This window comes from Panthera leo, chromosome C2, assembly GCF_018350215.1.
Source record: "Panthera leo isolate Ple1 chromosome C2, P.leo_Ple1_pat1.1, whole genome shotgun sequence".
NCBI classification, from domain to species: domain Eukaryota; kingdom Metazoa; phylum Chordata; class Mammalia; order Carnivora; family Felidae; genus Panthera; species Panthera leo.
In genome coordinates, this window is record NC_056687.1 from 52,053,064 (window position 1) to 52,071,893 (window position 18,830).

The 18,830-nt window shown below is 36.6% G+C and overlaps 1 pseudogene; it reads left to right on the plus strand.

The window, feature by feature from the left end:
- Positions 1 to 229: 229 nt before the first annotated feature.
- Positions 230 to 17,471, plus strand: LOC122229263 (annotated as a pseudogene).
- Positions 17,472 to 18,830: the final 1,359 nt, after the last annotated feature.

Consider the following 18,830-nt stretch of genomic DNA (forward strand, 5'->3'; position numbering starts at 1 on the left):
TAGTTATGAGTACTTTCTCTTTTATACCTTTGTACATTATCCATTTTTTCTAATGTGTTATTTACATAAGAAAGCACTTAAATCTCCTTGTTTATCAGCACAAACATAGCCTTAAAAATATAAAAGCAAATAAAATTTAAAAATTTCATTGTCACAGCTTTCTATAGAATTGAGGTTATCCCAGAACAAGATGATTTTCTGAGAATGGGAGGAGTCCCACTTCTGAGACATGAATCAAGTAATCACGGCAATATGTATTGAGAAACTGACAAATGTTGAGAAGGATGCTCAGAGAATACCAGGTAAGCACCCTTGCTGCTTCCCTCACTGGGATTATTGGGCAATCTCCTCCCTACATATATACTACCTATAGATCTGAAGAAACTTGAGGGGAAAAAAAATCAAAGCAACATATTATTGTAAAAGAATGACACAATGAGGAAATCCTTCCAAACCATCAATTTTGCCATTTTACTTTCTAACTAAAATTGCTAGCTTCAATATTTTTAGCTTCTGTTCATTGCAACAGTTCCACACTCTGCTGTTGCTAAGTGGTGCCTTTTAATCTGACAAATATTTTGGTCTCATCCTGCTATCTCTTACTTGACCCTAGAAACAAGTACCACCTCTGAAGCCTAACATGCAATGCAGTGATTCACTTATAAATGTTTAACAACACTTGGTCCTGTGTGTGTGTTTAGGAGTGTGGAGGTGTCCTAATTTGTACCATTTGCAGATTTCTGTAGTGCGAACACTCTCATCATAGCTGATTTCCTGGAGGTGGAAAGAGAGACATAATAGGCTCTCATGAAATAATTCAAACCAGTTCCAGCACACCACTAAGCCAAGTTCTCCATCATCTGTCCACTTCATGTGTTTAACCTCATCTTCTACTATTTCACACAGGAACTCTCTGCTCCTGTGATCATCCTTTACAGAACACCCTTTACACTCTGACCATGTTCCCTGGGCCTGCGCTGCTTCCCTCACTGGGATTATCAGACAATCTCCTCTCTGTCCATGTACTACCCATGGTTCCATAGATTATTACCCATAGATAGTCAATTGAATTATTCAAATTCAACCTATGTCACATGATGAAGATCTCTTTGTTTCCCCCATTTCTCTGTGCTATTTCCTTCTTCAAAACTCCTCCAGCTCATATTTCTTAAGGACTTGCACGTTAGGCACTACATGTATAAAACCAAACAGCCACAGACCATGTCTTCATAACACACACTTTTAAGACAGGAATCAAGTAATAGGAAACAAACAAAGGTTGAGAAGGATGCTAAGAGAATGCCATGTCACAAATGAATTGATCTCTTCTGGGGGATCCTGTGTTCCACCTCTGCATCATACGTATCTTATTTCTAAAAGTGTATTGTGTTCCTCAATTTCAACATATACAATTGTTACGTCGACACTGGCTGTGCCTTGTCTCAGCATTATCTCTGCCTTGAGTATGTTTTCAGGAACAGACTTAGGACTTTAAAAAAAGGTCTTGCTCTGACTCAACCTGAAAACAGCTGATGACGTTGAAAGGAGGGCAACAGGGCCTATGGATCTAAGAGAACACCAGAGGAAGAACAGGGCCAAGCAAGAAGTGAGGCTGACCAAGGACCCTGACCAGAACAATAAATTTGGTTGGGTGGAACTACCCAGGGAGGTGACAGCCAAGAAGAGGTTAATCAAGTCTAAAGATCACTGATAGCAGTTCACTGAAGATCAGATGAAGAAGGCTCTCCACCTCTCGTTTAACCAGCTTCCCAAATTCAGAAGTCTAAAGTGGTCTTTAACTTCAATTCAGAAAACCGGTATCCTAAAGAAACTGGATATTAGCAAACTTACATCATTCCATTACTGATAATAAATCAAAAGGATTGGGGGCAACAGTAGGGTTTTAAACAATCAATAGGTGACTTCATAGTTTGAGGCATCTTCTTTACAAAGATATATTGATTGACCAAGGCAGGCTTTCCGACCTCTCCAACACTCACAGTCTCATTTAATATCCTTTATGGTTTGATTTAGAACAGAAAGGTAGACGCATTTGAAGAGGAAAAAAATCCTTTATAGGTAGAAAAGTTCTGATAGCTTCTACAAAAGAGATTAAAAAATAAAATCAGTGTGAAATTGCTGGGCTTCCCTTCTTCCACTTTCACAGAAACATATGATATTGAAGTTTAGCCCATCTGTAATATTTTCCTCCTACTTTGAACAGATAACATGTATATTACAGATGAGATGATAATGCAAATAACTAAGGTATTCTTAAAGACCAATTCTTCTTAGATTTAACATAATTTAAGTCACTTTTTCCTTATGAATTCATTATAAAATGGATGTTGGGGAATGCAAGACGTTGAAGAACATGAGTAAGTTAGAATAAGACTTCCAGATAATTGTAACCAACTTACTTCTTTGCCCTCACTTGTCCAAAACAATTACTTTGAGAACCAGTGGTATACAACCAGCAGTGCTCACACTAAGTCTTGAATATATTTGCCAATATCCTTCTTCTATGCTAGTATCAGCAGTGTAGCTCAAACTACCACAAGTATAAAAATAATTTTGTCCAACATGAAAGTAGCTTGATTTTATAATTCCCCTTCACTGAAACATAATTATTTCCACTATAAAAAAAATTGCTACCAGTATAAAGTATATAAAACATTAATATCTTTGTAATGAAGCAAATTCTTCTGGCTTCTTTGATTTTCTCAACCTCAAAGAACTAAATTAAACCTCAAGATTATCATTAATTTAATACCAAATCAAACTTTTATTTACAAAAACAAATGCTGAATGTAAGTGACACTTTCAGATGATCATAATCTGGTGACATGTGCTAAATCTTTCAGAATGCCCTGCACCCTTTCTTAGCTTTCATTTGTGAACAGAAGAAATTATTAGATTCTAACATCTACGTCTCAGCAGCAACCATATTTTCCTTAATGACCTCCTTCTGCTATTTTCAATACCTTATCAAAACTTTAAGATTTCCCTGACTTCTTTCAACATTTTCAGTGGTAAAGTCAGCATAAGCAATCAATGTAGACTTAACACAAATCTCTTTTCTTCCTGTGCAAACATCAAAAAGTATATATACCATATAACATAAATTTTGCTGCCAAGTCTGAGATGGTTTGACTTCTAGGAGTCTGTCTTATTTTTCGTTTGTTCTAGTTTAGATAGTGGTTCTTACATATTAGCATATGTCAAAATTAGATGTAGAGCTTGTTAAAACATAAATAGTTGGGCCTCAACTTTCTGACTGAGTATGCCTGGGATAAGACCCAAGTATTTCTTTCCTAACAAGTTTCCAGGTGACAGTGTTTCAGGTTAGGGGACCATCCTTTGAAAGCCAGTGACTTAGAGATCACAGAGTTTCATTCTAGGATAACCTCTGCCATCCACTAGCTGCATTTGATCAAAAGATTCTTCTTTTTTTTTTTTAGAATTTTTTTTTTGTTTTGCTTTAACACTTATTTATTGTTGAGAGACAGAGAGACACAGAGCACGAGCAGGGGAGGGGCAGAAAGAGAAGGAGACACAGAATCCAAAGCAGGCTCCAGGCTCTGAACTGTCAGCACAGACCTCAACGCAGGGCTCAAACGCACGAACCACGAGATCATGACCTGAGCCGAAGTCAGACAGCTCAACCGACTGAGCCACCCAGGTGCCCCTGATCAAATGATTCTTAAGAAAAGTTCATAGTCATAACTGAAATTCCAATGTAAGAATTAATTTTCATCTATTTTTCAGTCTTCTTTCTACAGCCCTGCTGGAAGGATAGTAAAAAGTATTCAGCCCAATCATAAACAAAGACACATCAAGGATTTTAATATTTCAATGGAAGAAGAATCAATGAGTGCACAACATATTGGTTAAAGGTTAACAGTCAGAGGACAGCTATTATTACCTTTTGCAATAAAGAAATAGAAGTGCTAATAGCTTAAGGGACTTACCCAAAGTCATTTAAAAAATTTCAGGTGGGGGCGCCTGGGTGGCTCAGTCGGTTAAGTGTGCGACTTCAGCTCAGGTCACAATCTCGCAGTCCGTGAGTTCGAGCCCCGCGTCAGGCTCTGGGCTGATGGCTCAGAGCCTGGAGCCTGTTTCCGGTTCTGTGTCTCCCTCTCTCTCTGCCCCTCCCCCGTTCATGCTCTGTCTCTCTCTGTCCCAAAAATAAATAAACGTTAAAAAACAAAAAAAACAAAAAAAAAACTTTCAGGTGTATTTAGAAGAGGCCCTGATCAACATTCCTTGTTTCTTATTTGTTGTAATCACAGGATAATGCTGCCTTCTCTTCCCTATTTCTTTGTTTTGATACTTAAAAGACAGTGTTTTGGAAATACTCCATTTTTAAATTATGATTTTAAAAAGAATTTAACACAGAAAACGAAAATGTTTTAAAGTGTTGGTTGGCCATGCATATTATTAGAAATAGATAATAAATGAAGTTGTTGTGATAAAATACTTGCTTGCATCAGATGTACAAATACAAAGGGCTTAAAATAAACAAAACAAGGAGAACAAATTCATCTTCACCAAGTTGGATTCACCAGGCAAATGAGCAAGGCTACAAAGGCCTCACCTCTCACTCCCAACCATGCCTCCAAGGAGCATTTGTGAAAGTCAGGCCACCTCTCAGGACGTAAGTATCCTCCTCTGTAATAGGAATAATACTGAACTATGCAAGTATCAAATTCATTCGAGCCCTAAGTTTATAGTTCACGTAACAGTCTAGCTAGGAAAAACTTATTTCTTTTGCTTTTCTTCTCTTTAAATTAGGGGTGGCAATTAGTCCCAAATAAGTAGCAAATTTTAAAAACTGTATTGCTCTGACCAAGTACATTAAAAACAGACTCACCTCTTCAGTGAAATGATTGGTCCCAAAGTGAATCTTATAATAAAAACCAAATACATATATCCTGTTAAAGTTATTGCGCACTATAAGAATGATAAAGAATAGATGTATCATAATTTTTAAAACCCTGCATAAGTTGTTATTATTGTTGTTTGTTAACATTTATGGGTAATTTTTTTTTCCTGGTAAGCTATCAAACGCTATTTTAAAATATTGTCTTGTTTTTTCCCCTGTCTCTGTCTCCCACACACATGTGCTTTTTGTTTCCTCCATTATGTCAACTTCAAAATAATTATGCAAAAAGATCTAAACTGAAATTACAGTCAAGGTCTGCTTACAACCCCAGAAAATACTCCAATTGCTAAATTTAGATATCCAGGTAACTTCAGTAAAGGGTGCTCACCAGGAACCAAGTTGCTTGAATATTTATTAGGGATGTAACGTCACCATTATATAAATATAAGCATTGTCTCAAAGCAATATATCTTAAATATGTTTCATGAAAACCATTAAGCTATTTTATCATCTAAACAGATACATGAACATTCTGTTTAATTTTTCTTTCAAAATAGCTTATCTCTTTGTGGACTCTAAGGCCAGAAATAATTACTAATGTGTCTCACATAAAAAGGCTTTTCAAATATAAATATTAGTCATAGACCTCTTTATTACAGGACGTTAAAATATGCAAAATAGATGACTTCAAAATCCACACTGACCACCACTGATTTGTACTATGTCAATTCATGTTGGCCAACATCGTTATGCTGAAAGGAATAAACCTGGTCATAGAATTCACCCTGCCATTATGACTAGGGAAAAAACAAAACTCTCCATCCTAGAAAAATCTCTCTCAACTTAGCATTAGATTTGCTATTATGAACATTTTTAGAAAGCTACGCTTAACAAGTATTTTGAATGACCGTTTACAGTAAGCCAAACACGCCAGCAACTTGAAAGTCACATTGGTGGCTATCACCCCAATGTAGAAATTGGAGGAGGGCGGCTAACTGAAGAAAAGAATTTAATTGAAGATTGCATCATTCTTAATGCATTAAGATCCAAATATAGTATTGATTTACTTTTACAGGTGAATGATGGATATTTCCAGAAATTATTTATATCATCATCCCAGATTTTCGTCATTTCTTTATGGATTCCATATTTAGCAATTATCATGCCAGTGACGAAGACAAGTTTCAGCCCTTTTTTCCACCCCTCACTGAATGAATCTTGTGAGGCAGGTTTGTCTCTCTTTCTTTGTGATCCCTCCAGGCCAATCATAAGAGAGGTGCATGTTCTCACTGGTAAAGAATGTAACAGGCAGGGCCTCCGTCTGCTGCCCTCCCCAGAGTATGTGCAACATGTTCAAATGTTCTCACAGTTCACTGCAGCCCACTTCCTTCAGAATTTTTCCGAATTATTTCTCCCAAACGCATTGAAAAATTGGAAGAAAATACATGAAGACGGAACATGTGGTTTCCCTTGTTTATAGATCATAAAAGGTTTTTATTTTTTAAGACTTTAGTCACATTAGTTTTTAAATTATTATTTTTAGGATAGACATTTTAAAGTACCATGAAGAATGATCTCTGGAAGGATCTGTAGAAGCAAGGGACTAAATCCTTATTCTCTTATATCCGTGCAGAATATATGTCTGCCATGACTTTTCAGAGGTCAGCAGAAACTCTGGTCAGGCAAGAAGTAAGTGTGTGCTAAGGGAAGCAAGTTTAAGAACGGAGAAATATCAAGAAATGGACACAGAAATGTAAGACAGAGAAGGAAAAGAAAGCAGAAAAGGTGATACTCTCAAAAATATTCATGATGTCCTGGATATTAAATTTATGTCACCAATTTAAGTATTAACACAAATATAAAGGTGATGATACTGGACACGAAGTGAATGGTTAAAATTACGACTTCATGATATGCAACAAGGGAACATTACAACCACTATTTAATAAAAGTATTGTTTGTTTGTTTGTTCTCAGAGTCCAGCAACTTTCACTTTTCTTAGCTTTTCAATATATTTTAAATTATGAAATGGGATGAAAAGAGCCACTAAATTTCTGATCTCCTTCAGTTTGGCTGTGTGCTAATGAATGTTACATAAGCAAAATTTTTTATCACACAAAAAACTTTATCTACATAAAATATATTATTAGAAATTCTATTTTTTTAACATAGGACTTATTCTAACTTTTGTGAAATGCTCTGATACACAGTGCCCCCCAATGATGAAGATGTGCTAAAGACAGACATTTATTTATTCAATTTCTAAAGTTATCAGAACTCATAAACAAAATCAGCCATGGCTTATTATTAAAATTCCATGAGCTACATATTCAAGATATGTCACAAACTACTAGATTGTGGTCGTATTTCTTGTCATCCATCATTCCAGAAAGTGAAGTAAGAAGGTTCCTGCTAAATTAAAATCCAAAAAGATTTTGGAATTTTTGTGTAAATATGTTGTCCCCATAAGTACAAAAATAAAATCATAAACGTGTGCTTTGGGAATTAAGCTTTTAGAGTAACTACACAAAACTTGTTCCAGAAGATAACAGGTTCTAATAGCTATATTAAAGTTAAGCCTAAATATGTCCACATGATGCTTATCCTTATACAGCCTTAGAATGAGTTCAAAGACTGCACAAAGAAAACTGTCTTTTGATTTCAACCCACAACCAGCTTGGCAAAAATATCCAAAGCAAAGAGGGATTAGATTTAAACAAAGTTGTTATTCTTATCTCAAATTTGCTACTTGACTGAAAACCTATGGAAGGAAACAACTCTATCTAAATCACCACTCCACCTGTAGCTACTGGCAAGGTGCTCAATAAATGTTTTCTAGTATATTCACTCATTTTAATGGAAATCATACTTAATAAATATTGGCTCTATGATAGGTAATAGTGATACCAAAAAAGGCAAAATATGGATCTCAGCATAATTTTAGTTATTTTGGCCTCCATTTCCATATCTGAATAAAAAAGAAAGATACTGGACTGAATTATTTTTTAATGTTCTTCCCCACCTTTAAATGTTATGATTCTACTACCCTAATTATTAATTATTTAGCTGTTAAAAAATTCAAGGCCACATTATTATCAGCTTTAAATGATCTCTGTTAATGGTAAAAAGTAGTACAGGGTAGTGGTTTAAAAGCATGGAAATTGAGGTCAGACAGCCTTGAATTTAATCAAGAGAGAGTAATCACACAGTAATTTAAAAAGGGGAAATTTAATATAATGAACTATTAACTACAATGAGGGATTGGAATAAGAAGATATTGGCTAGTAAAAAGTAAAGAGACCTCTAAAAATTATAGGAACAACAGGTATAAGGAGCAATGACTACCCCTATTGCTGAGAGAGAACACTATCCCCCATCCCCCAGGGCTGAGATACAGACCTCATAGTAGAGGGTGTAGCTGTGACCCACTGAATGGCACAGAATTTGCTGTGATGCTTAGCTGGCAGAAATTGCTGGAAACGAGCTCTAAAACGTGGGTGAAAGCTATTCACAGAGAGGTGCTTCTCACTACCAAACCACCCAAGTGGTAGCCTTTGGCTACTAGGTGCTGCTGGCTGCCATGACCTGCAGGAGCCCGATGCTGAAGACTCTACCCACCACACGGAAGTTGGCTGCTGGAGGTGCAACTGCCCACCAGAGGAGTTTCAGAAGCTGAGCAGTAAAGAAGCTATCCATGCCATGGGATCAAACACTCCAAAACCAGAAAACAAAACCCTTTCTACCTACATTTTCTCTCCATTGCTCTTTAGCAACAAAACTTAACATTGTGTCAGTAGGCAAAAGGCCCAGATCCATTTTCACAGAGCAGGCAAAAAGGTCAATTAGAGGTGATAGGCAACAGATAGACAAAGGAGTACCGCCCACTCCTTTGACTCTGGACTTCCTTGCCCCTGGCTTTTAGCTTCCATACAACAACAAAACAACCTCATATAGCAAAACAACTTTATGTAACAATGTACCATTATCCTTCTTAAAAGAGAAGATTTTATTCTTTTCCCCCAAATGAGAAATAGTCTGACAAGTCATTGCATCCATTACTAGCTATATTAATTGTTCCTCAAATTCAGTAACAGTCCCACTGTTACCTGAAGTCAAAATTGTAAATGTAACCACCAATAGCAAGTGTCTAATTAACATAAAGAGAAAGCAAGAGTCGAAGAAAGTGGTTAGCATACAAACAAACACACACACTCATGTACACCTGTCCAAAAAATCTTGTGAAGCTTCTATAGTCCTCATTTCTGTAACAGGTCATTTTAATTAATTAATGCCTTTAATTAATATCTTTGGCTTCCTTCTTCCATTACCCATTGGTCATTACCTCTACCATCAGCCAGAACCTCAATTAGCCAGGGTTTGAGCAACTCAAATCTTCACTGCCAAAGAGTCTGAGTCGTCAGTTGTCCCATTCTTACCTTTCGTAAGTTGCTCGACCTTTCCAAACTCTTGTTACTTCCTTCATAAAATGGCAACAGAGGTACTAGTTCTCACTTCAAAACTTTCTGATGAGGACTAAATAAGTTAATACATAAGGAATTCTTCGTACATAGTAGGAATTGTTATGAAAGTCTTTGTTATATATATCAATTCTTCCTCTTTTAATAAAAGTATTAGGGCACACATTAGAAGAGTTCTATGTGCAGCAATATTTTCCTTTGGACTTCCAAAATAATTTTAAAGAATTACATTCACAGATACTTTCATCATGGTTCCTATTTTTCAGTATGATCTGAAAATTGTAGGGTAAATGTTGTATCTCTGAAAGGAGAAATCTTTCCAGGTTAAGATAGAGCACAATTTCACTTTTTCTTTATGTATATCTATGGTATTCAAATTTGTTACTACAAGTATGTATGATTTCTGTCCTAGCCCTGTGTCTGCAAATTTCCAAAATGTAATACCTGGAGGAAATCACTTAACCTACCTGGAGTTATTTTCTAATCTACAAAATAAGGGATGTAGAATAGATGTCTTCTAAATTTCTTCCATCTTTAACATATGTGATTCTATTTTACAACTTCAGAGCTCTGTTCAGGTATACTTCACATATAGTGAACAAATGAAACTTTAGTTTATGTAAAGTTTATGTGAAGTCCACTCTTTGGACTAAAATAATATCAGCTCAAGTGCTACCATTTACCAGATATATAAGTTTGAGTGATCTGCTTGTTTTTGGGGCCTAAGTTTCCTCATCAGTAAAATAGAAAAAAACTAAGACCTCATGCACATGAACATGTGGTAAGAGTTCAACTAATTGTAGCTATGCTATCTTTTCCAATTAAAGTCTGCATTTATTCTAAGACATATTATCATTATGTTATCATCCATGAAGAAAGAAAAACAAACAAAAGAAGGGATGGGGCACCTGGGTGGCTCAGTCACTTAAGCGTCCAACTCTTGGTTTCTGCTCAGGTCATGATCTCATGGTACGTGGGTTTAAGCCCCAAGTCAGGCTCCGTGCTGACAATGTGAAGCCTGCTCTGGATTCTCTCTCTACCTCTCTCTGCCCTTCTCCTGCTCGCTCTTTCTGTCTGTCTCTCAAAAATTAAATTAAAAAATTTTTAAATTAAATAAAGGAAGGGAAAGAGGAAGGAGAGGAGGGATGAAAGAAAGAAAGGAGGAAGACAGGGAGAATTTCCAATTAAATTACTAGTAGATGTGTTCCAATATCAGAGATGGATATCCCAATGTATGTGTTTGTGGTGGAAGGGTGGGGTTAATTTTTAAATTAGTAAAATAAGGCATTATTGTTATTATTATCTTCTGCACATATACCACTCTGGTTGAAAAAGCAACAATCATTTTTCAATTCTCAATTCCAACAATTAAAATATTAAATCAATACTGTAAAATGTGGGAAATGTGTGTCCTTTCCAGAAGGGTAGGATCAGTGTGTTCTATGATGAATTAATTATTGAAAGATAGGCTGTTGGCTGATTGAAATGCAGTAGCAAGCTAAAAGAGAATCCCTGTTCATATAGCAGCAGATAGCCTGGAAAGGGGGAAAAAAAAAGTATTCATGTAATTTGGTGAAGACAGAGTAAAGATAGGAAGTATTTGCAAAATAAAAATGGAGGACAAAACTGCACTTTTTTCTCTTAAAATAGAATATTAAATCTTAAAAATGTGGACATTTTTAAGTACCTATTCTGGAAAATTTTACATGTGCAGAATGTAAAAGAGTATCTTACATTGAATCAATGCAAAGCAAATGATTCAGTGACTAGGGCAAGGTGCTTCTAGGATTAGAATAAGAAGCCTAAAGCATTAGAAAGAAAGAAGCATTTAAAAAGAAAGTTAAAACATCGATCCTCTCCAAAGAAAGAAGCATAATGAAAGTTAAAACATCCATTTCCAATATACCCATTGATTTACGAATCTACTGTCTTCAAGAATCTAAGGTTTTGATTCTTGAATCAGACAAATAAAATATATGAAAGAAAATAGATTTGCTAGTCCAAACACAAAGAGGGGTGGGAGGTGATTCCATAGAACAAGCTTCTAATCTGGAAACAAAAATGATTTGCTTTAAGTCATCTCACTCAAGAACAAGCAAACATTCTTTAACTAGATAATAGTGGTCATGGTAACACTGGGCTAGCAACAGAGCCAGAAGGCATTTAGTAATCTTTTATTTACTCAAAAGTATACCTTGTATGTCTAAGGCAGAAAAATAATGTATTCATTTTTCTTCTATCTTGTATAACTTGTTTTGTTTTCATTTAAAGCTATTATAGGATAGGCATTTTGATCAGTGTTTTTCACAATAAAGCAAGTCATTGATAACATGTAAGTGATAAATAGATTAATGAGACTTCTAAAGGTAATTTTGCCAACTCTTTTCCCTACAGTTTCATAGGCAGAAGGATGTCAGCATGAAATTGTACGGACTTCTATAGAAAGTAATTCTCCATTTCAAGTAGTCCATTGGTATTTATACATGTAGGTAAATGCTTTACTTGTGTTCCATTAAAATTGGAAACAAAATATGCAATATACTCTGTCTTCTGGTCCCATGGAGATCAACCTCTTAAGGAAACACTGTTAGGTATGAAGTTTCGGATTTCATTGGTGACCTTGTAACAACATATATTATTTAGCAATATTTTTCCAACATTTCATTTTGAAAGAAGAAAAAAATTCAGAGTATATATGCTATATAATGTAGTTAAATGAAAATAATTTTTTTTTTTTTTTTTTTTTTTTTTACCTCAGAAGATAACTTGACCTATAATGGCTACCGTGTTATTTTTTTTTTCTATTCTTTCTTTGCATCTCTATGCCTGATAAATTTTCAATCCCTAACCTTTCTGGACTCTTGTTTCCCCTCTATCTACATGTTTAATATTGACTAAACGCTTAAAATTTGTTGTTGATTAAAAAGGAAAATAGGGGGATAGAATGCCTTATTTGTATAACTAATAATGCATAAGAGTTACACAAATATTATCTAACATATGCTTATTATCTTAAAACAAACTTATATTAGAAAGGAAATAAAACTTCAGAGGGTGAAGAAAAAGAGGTATTTCTGAATAGATATTGTGGGAGAGTAACCTCAGGAGCACAGATTCAATTAATGTACTCCCCTAAGTTAGAAAATACAGAACTAGAATTTGGAATGTCAGTGATGAGAGTTATAATCCTTTGTTAATAATGATCTTATCCATAGAAAAAGAAGTGAGGCCTATAAGATAAAATAACAACAATACATTTCTAGTACTGAGTACAGTAAAAGCAAAAGCAGAAAGATATAATTCTAGAATAAACCAATCCTAACAAATGCCAATTTATGAAGAGTAGATACATGAAAACACCCAGGGAGAGAATTTATACAATTCCAAGTTTCCATTCCCACTATGGGATATGGTATCCAATCTGCCCACGGAAGGATCTTTCAGTACCTTGATTTTTACTTACAAAGAAACCTATTTAGGGGCTCTTGGGTGGCTCAGTCGGTTGAGTGTCTGACTTGATTTCGGCTCAGGTCATGATCCCAGGGTTGTGAGATCAAGTCTTATGCCAGACTCCATGTTGAGTGTGGAGCCTGCTTGAGACTCTCTCTCTCTCCCTCTGCCCCTCTCCTCCACTTGTTCTCTCTCTCTCCAATGAAGGAAAAGGAAAACAAAAGAAAGAAACATACTTAGAATTTTCTGGTTAAACTTTGTGAATCTAACATATACATTTATTTCTGATCCATCTAAACTCAAAAAAATTATAGTAATTAAAAAAGGGTGGGCTCACAAAGTGTAAAATGAAAGAAAGAAAGAAAGAAAGAAAGAAAGAAAGAAAGAGGAAGGAAGGAAGGAAGGAAGGAAGGAAGGAAGGAAGAAAAAAGAAAGAAAGGAGGGAGCAGGGAATGAAGGAAGGAAAGAAGGAAGAAAATAGAGAGAAAGAGAAAGGAAGGAAGAAAGAAACTGGAGCACTGTAGAAAAGAGACGTTAAATAATTTTGGAAACTGGAAGCCAACTAGGCAGTTATTACTAATTTAGGAGACCTGAATGGAGATGTTTATGTGTGTGTGTGAGAAGAGGGATTAACAGCAAGAATGTAGCTGTTTCACACCACAGGAGCCTGAAAAATTGAAAGGATCAGTTACTTCAGTGAAGATGCAAGGCAGAGCAGAATGCAAGATAAGTGGCTAAGTCTTTAAAAAGAGCTGCTATATTTTCTTGTATCCCAAGCAGCCAAGTAATTATCTCTCTCCCACCTCTGCTAAAGATAAAGGGTTTAGTCTCTGGAAAAGCTGAACAATGGAGGATCTTATCTAAGGATGTAAAGCATAGGTAAGGGAAGAGGTAAGTAATGTACTAAAAATAGAATTTGAGTGGTAACTTATTTACTAAACACTGAGTCCACCAGTCCCTTGACTATCCTGGTACCTGTAATACTAACATCCATATCTAAATCCCCCAAGCAGGAAAAAGAAGGAAAAACTAGATTAAAAAAAAAAAAAAAAAAATCCTGGCATGCCTGGGTGGCTCAGTCAGTTGAGTGTCCAGTTTGACCTCAGGTCATGATCTCGCAGTCTGTGGGTTCGAGCCCCACGTTGGGCTCTGTGCTGACAGCTCAGAGCCTGGAGCCTGCTTTGGATTCTGTGTCTCCTTCTCTCTCTGCCCCTCCCCTGTTCATGCTCTGTCTCTTTATCTCTCTGTCTCTCAACAATAAATAAATGTTAAAAAAAAAAAATTTTTTTAAATCCTATCCATACCAACAATGGGAGAGCCCCTCAAACAAAACAAAAAGCCTGAATTCTCCCCTGGGTAAAATTCATCAGTAAACCAGCCCCACCTGAGAAAACGGGGCTCCAATAAAGCTCTTAGTGCCTCATTTTTTTTTTTTTTTTTTTTTTTTTTTTTTTTTTTTTTGAGAGAGAGAGAGAGAGTGCAAGCAAGAGAGGGACAGAGAAAGAGGGAGACACAGAATCTGAAGCAGGCTCCCGGGTCTGAGCTGTCAGCACAAAGCCTGAAACAGAGCTTGAACTCAGGAACTGGGAGATCATGACCTGAGCCAAAGTCAGACACTCAACCCACTGAGCCACCCAGGCTCCCCTATTGCTTCATTCTTAATATAAATGAGAGGCCAAGGACCACAAGCCAGTTGTAGAAAGTCTCCAGTATAAAACATGAAAATTAAAACATACAGAAAAACAACAACAGAGACAAGTGAATTTAAGGAACAAAATAAAAGTTTTAAAATATTTTATTGTCCTTAAAGAAATGAGAGAAACATTCACCTATGGCCCCAAATCAGAATGCTACCATAAAAGGGGGTTATTTCAGATAACAAGAAGAAAAAAAGTCTTAGCAAATTAAAATATAGTAAATTAAAAATAAAATAAATATTGAAAAATAAAGTTGAGGATATCTCTCAGAAAATAAAACAAAAAAAGAGCAAAGAAAAATAGGAGAGAAAATATGAGAAAAAAAAAAAGATTGATTCAGTAAATCCGACATTTATATAATAAGAGTTCCAGATAAAGAAAGCAGAGAAAATGAGAGGGAAAATTAAGAAAGAAATAAATTAAAACAAGGAAAATTCCCCTAATTTAACTGGTATACATGGATCTCCACATTGAAAAGAGCTTAAAGTACCCAACAGAAATGAATTGAAAAACAAAAGAACTCACACCAAAGCCCATCACTGCAAAATTTCATCATCTGAATAGTGAGGGAAGATCCTGAAAATTTGCGGGTAAAAGGGAGACAAAATTCACAGGCATAGGTCTGGGCATAAAAGTACCATCAGCCTTCTCAGTAGCAATGCTGAAAGTAATAAAACAAATGTAAAAATGCTTTTAAAATCCTGAGTCTTGCTTTGATACCTAAAAATTTAAGTCTAGGGACACCTTGATGGCTCAGTCAAACGACCGATTCTTGATCTCGGCTTAGGTCATGATGTCACAGTTGGTGAGATAGAGCCCCAAGTTGGGTTCTGTGCTGACTGCACAGAGCCTGCTTGGGATTCTCCCTCTCTCTCTCTCTCTCTCTCTCTCTCTCTCTCTCTGTGCCCCTCCCTGCTTGGGTTCTCTCACTTTCTCTCTCAAAATAAGTAAACATTTTTAAAAAATAAATAAATAAAAATTTAAGTCTAAACTATCAACTATGAGAATATAAAAAAAAAATTCTAATATAGGTGTTCTCAAAAACTTTTCTCCTTCCATATAATTACTGAAAGTTGCTGGGGAATGGTTTCCAGCAAAACAAGGGAGTAAATAAACAAGGAAGGTGCAATATATCTCCAAGCTCTAAAGCAGCCCTAGAACAGTTCTAGAACTGTTCTAGAACAGTTCCTAGTTCCAAAGAAGATGAGGAGCCTGGATGATTAATTGATGAAGAGTTTATCCAGAAGATACGGATAATGTAGAGTATCATTGGAGGGGCTACAACACAAGTCATTCCACAGCACTGTCACCAGAGAAATGTAACATTTTACACCTCCTGAGCTGTGCTGAGGTTGGGGTGTGGGAGAGGTGCCATCATCAGAGTTGGCATCCTCCACAACAAGGGCCAAAAGGTTAAGGTTAAGAACCCGAGAGCCAGGACACCGACCCACTGCTGTTGGTCAGGCTGTGCAGTTTTCTTCCCAAACAAACCAACTCCACCTTCAACCAAATTGTGCTGAAGAGGTGGTTCATGAGTCGCACCAAACCAGCTGCTTCTGTCCCTTTCCTGGATGATCTGGAGGATGAAGCATCCTGACCAGGAAGACAAAAAAAGCTGTGGGTGCAGGAACTGTAACGAGTGACCTCAGTGTACAGGAGGTACCCAAACTGAAAAGAGTGTGTGCTGCACCGTAAGCAGCTATGTGCGGAAACTTCATCCTCAAGGTGGGGGCAAGATCCTCACCTTCAACCGGCTGGCCCTGGACTCCCCCAACCGCTACGGCACTGTCCTGCTCTCTGCTCCTCGGAAAGGCGAGAAGTGTACAGGCATTCTTACAAGGCCGGAGGAACCCTGTGCAGCCACACTACACCCTACGTGCACCCCAGAAGTTTGAGCTCACCAGTGTTCAATGGGCTCACCGTAGTTACAAAAACTACCCCTTTGTTATTTAAAAGATTTTGGATGCAAAAAAGTTAATTAATGAAAAATTTGAAAATGGATTAATGAGTCCTTTTTATTTTGCACACAAAGCCACCAGAGATCTTACCTGCGGACACCTCGGGAATTGCAATGTAGATATACATGGCTCCAGACACTTGGTGGGAAACAAACGTGAGCAAAACTACTAGGGAGAAACACTTATTTACAGACTGGAGTTTCTGGTAGGGTTCCACATGGTCAAGCATGGCTTCGGTAGTGGTACTAAGAAAGCAGCAGGAACATCACAGGGATGGGAGAGGGCAATTAGGTACCAGAGGTCCCTGCAGGTATTGGCTGGGGACCTTGAGCTGTCCCTACCCACACCAAGAATCCCACCTTACAAACACTGTTACCTCTGCTGCCTTCAGAAAGAGCACTCCCTGGCCCCTCTTTGACACATCATGAGCCAAGTTACTGTCATGAACATATTTTTTTTTAAGTTTATTTATTTTGAGAGAGAGAGGAAGAGTGAGCAAGGGAAGGGGCAGAGAGAGAGGAGAGAGCAAGAATCTCAAGCAGGCTCTGCACCACCAGCATGGAGCCCAATGTACAGTTTAAACCCACGAACCGTGAGATCATGACCTGAGCTGAAGTCGGATGCTTAACCGACTGATCCACCCAGGCGCCCCTGCCATGAACACATCTGACTGAGCCATCCTAGCTCACACATTTGTGTCCTGGATAAAAGAATGTCAGTGAAAATGAGAATCTAGCCTTTTCAGCTACTGTACAGTAAGTCAATCATTACTTTCTTGCATTGTCCATAAGAATGAGGATTTCCTTTATCACAGAAAATGCTTCAGATGCTAGGCGTGCAAAACCAACAACAAAGGTCCTTTGTAAATGAAGTCCATGAAGTAATGGATCCAGCACAGGAGAGAGGTGAAGAGAATTTTCTGGAAAACAACAAGAAGGGTGAGGATGATGGATATATGTCCAACCTTAGAGAAAAACCAGGCAAACTGAAGCAGATGAGGTAAGACTTGAAGTTCTGGCAGGAATTTTCCAAAATTCCTATGACAATAAATAGCTTATTTGACAAGTTTGACTTCCTGGAAACTAGGACTGAGAAGTGAAGATTATGGGAATAATTTAGGCCAAGACTGTAAGAAAACTAAATTAACAAAATAATAAAGGGCAATTAACTCCACAGAACACCAGCCAAAAAGTTGTACAAGAAAGGAAATCTAGCAGAAAGTCTCAACTTGGTTCTGAATTAAACAGTATATGCATAACTATGATAGTTAAAAACTCTGAATACTGATTTCAATTTACATGTTGAAAACTGGGTTTGTTTGATGGGAAGAGTAGACATGTATCTGTGAGAGGGACATCAGAGTATGAGAGGGATTTAAAAGAGCTACATCTTCAGTTTCTATAGAAGGAATACACAGTACACAATATCTAAAATTTACAAAGATATTCAAAATAAGTTATTTTGGAACCGGGCTAACCACCAGAGAAGACACTTGATGGCATCCACTTGGAGAGCAGAGAACCGTGGGGGGAAGGGACAGACAGGAGACTGCAGTTTAACACCTTCTATTATTGCCTTTTGATTTACTTTTAATTGATTTTTGATTTTTAAAGCATTTCTAAGAATTACTTTGAGAGAACGGCACACTTAATCTGTAAAAAAATAAAAATCTGTAACTATGGAGAGTGTAGTACTTACTGCTGATGACATTACAAATTACATTATTTAAAAAACTATATGTCAAAACATAGCAAAAACTATAAAGATTTTTATATGCTTTGATTCAGTAATTTCATTCATGATAATTTATCATAAGGAAACAATTCAAAATAGCAAAATACCGTTCATTATAGTGTTATCTATAATAGCAACAAATATAAAATATATGTCCAAGAAGAAAGGATTTATAAATTATGGTAAGCTTAAGGACATAAAGGATTTGTAATTAAAATTTGTAATTATAAGTGCCATGTAGAAACATAGGAAATTGTGTGTGATATATAGCCAAATTAAAAATCATATGTACAATGCAATGGCTACTATTTAAAACTATGTTGCACATGGGGAAAGAACAGAAAGGATAAGTAAAGCAAGACTAAAAAGCAAAATTAAAATAAAGTAGATATGCAAATTAAAAAAAAACAACAACAACAGATTGTTTAGCCACCACTATAAAGACAATGTGCAAACTGGGCAGTGTTTGCAATACTTTAGGGAAAAAAAGCTGTCATCCATATGTGAGTTTTTGCCACGTGACAAAACACCCCAAAATTTAGCAATTTAAGACAAGAAAAAATTAGCTCATGATTCTGAGATTGGAATTTTGGGGGTTTTGGTTCTTTTGCTTTTTTCTGGGTTCATT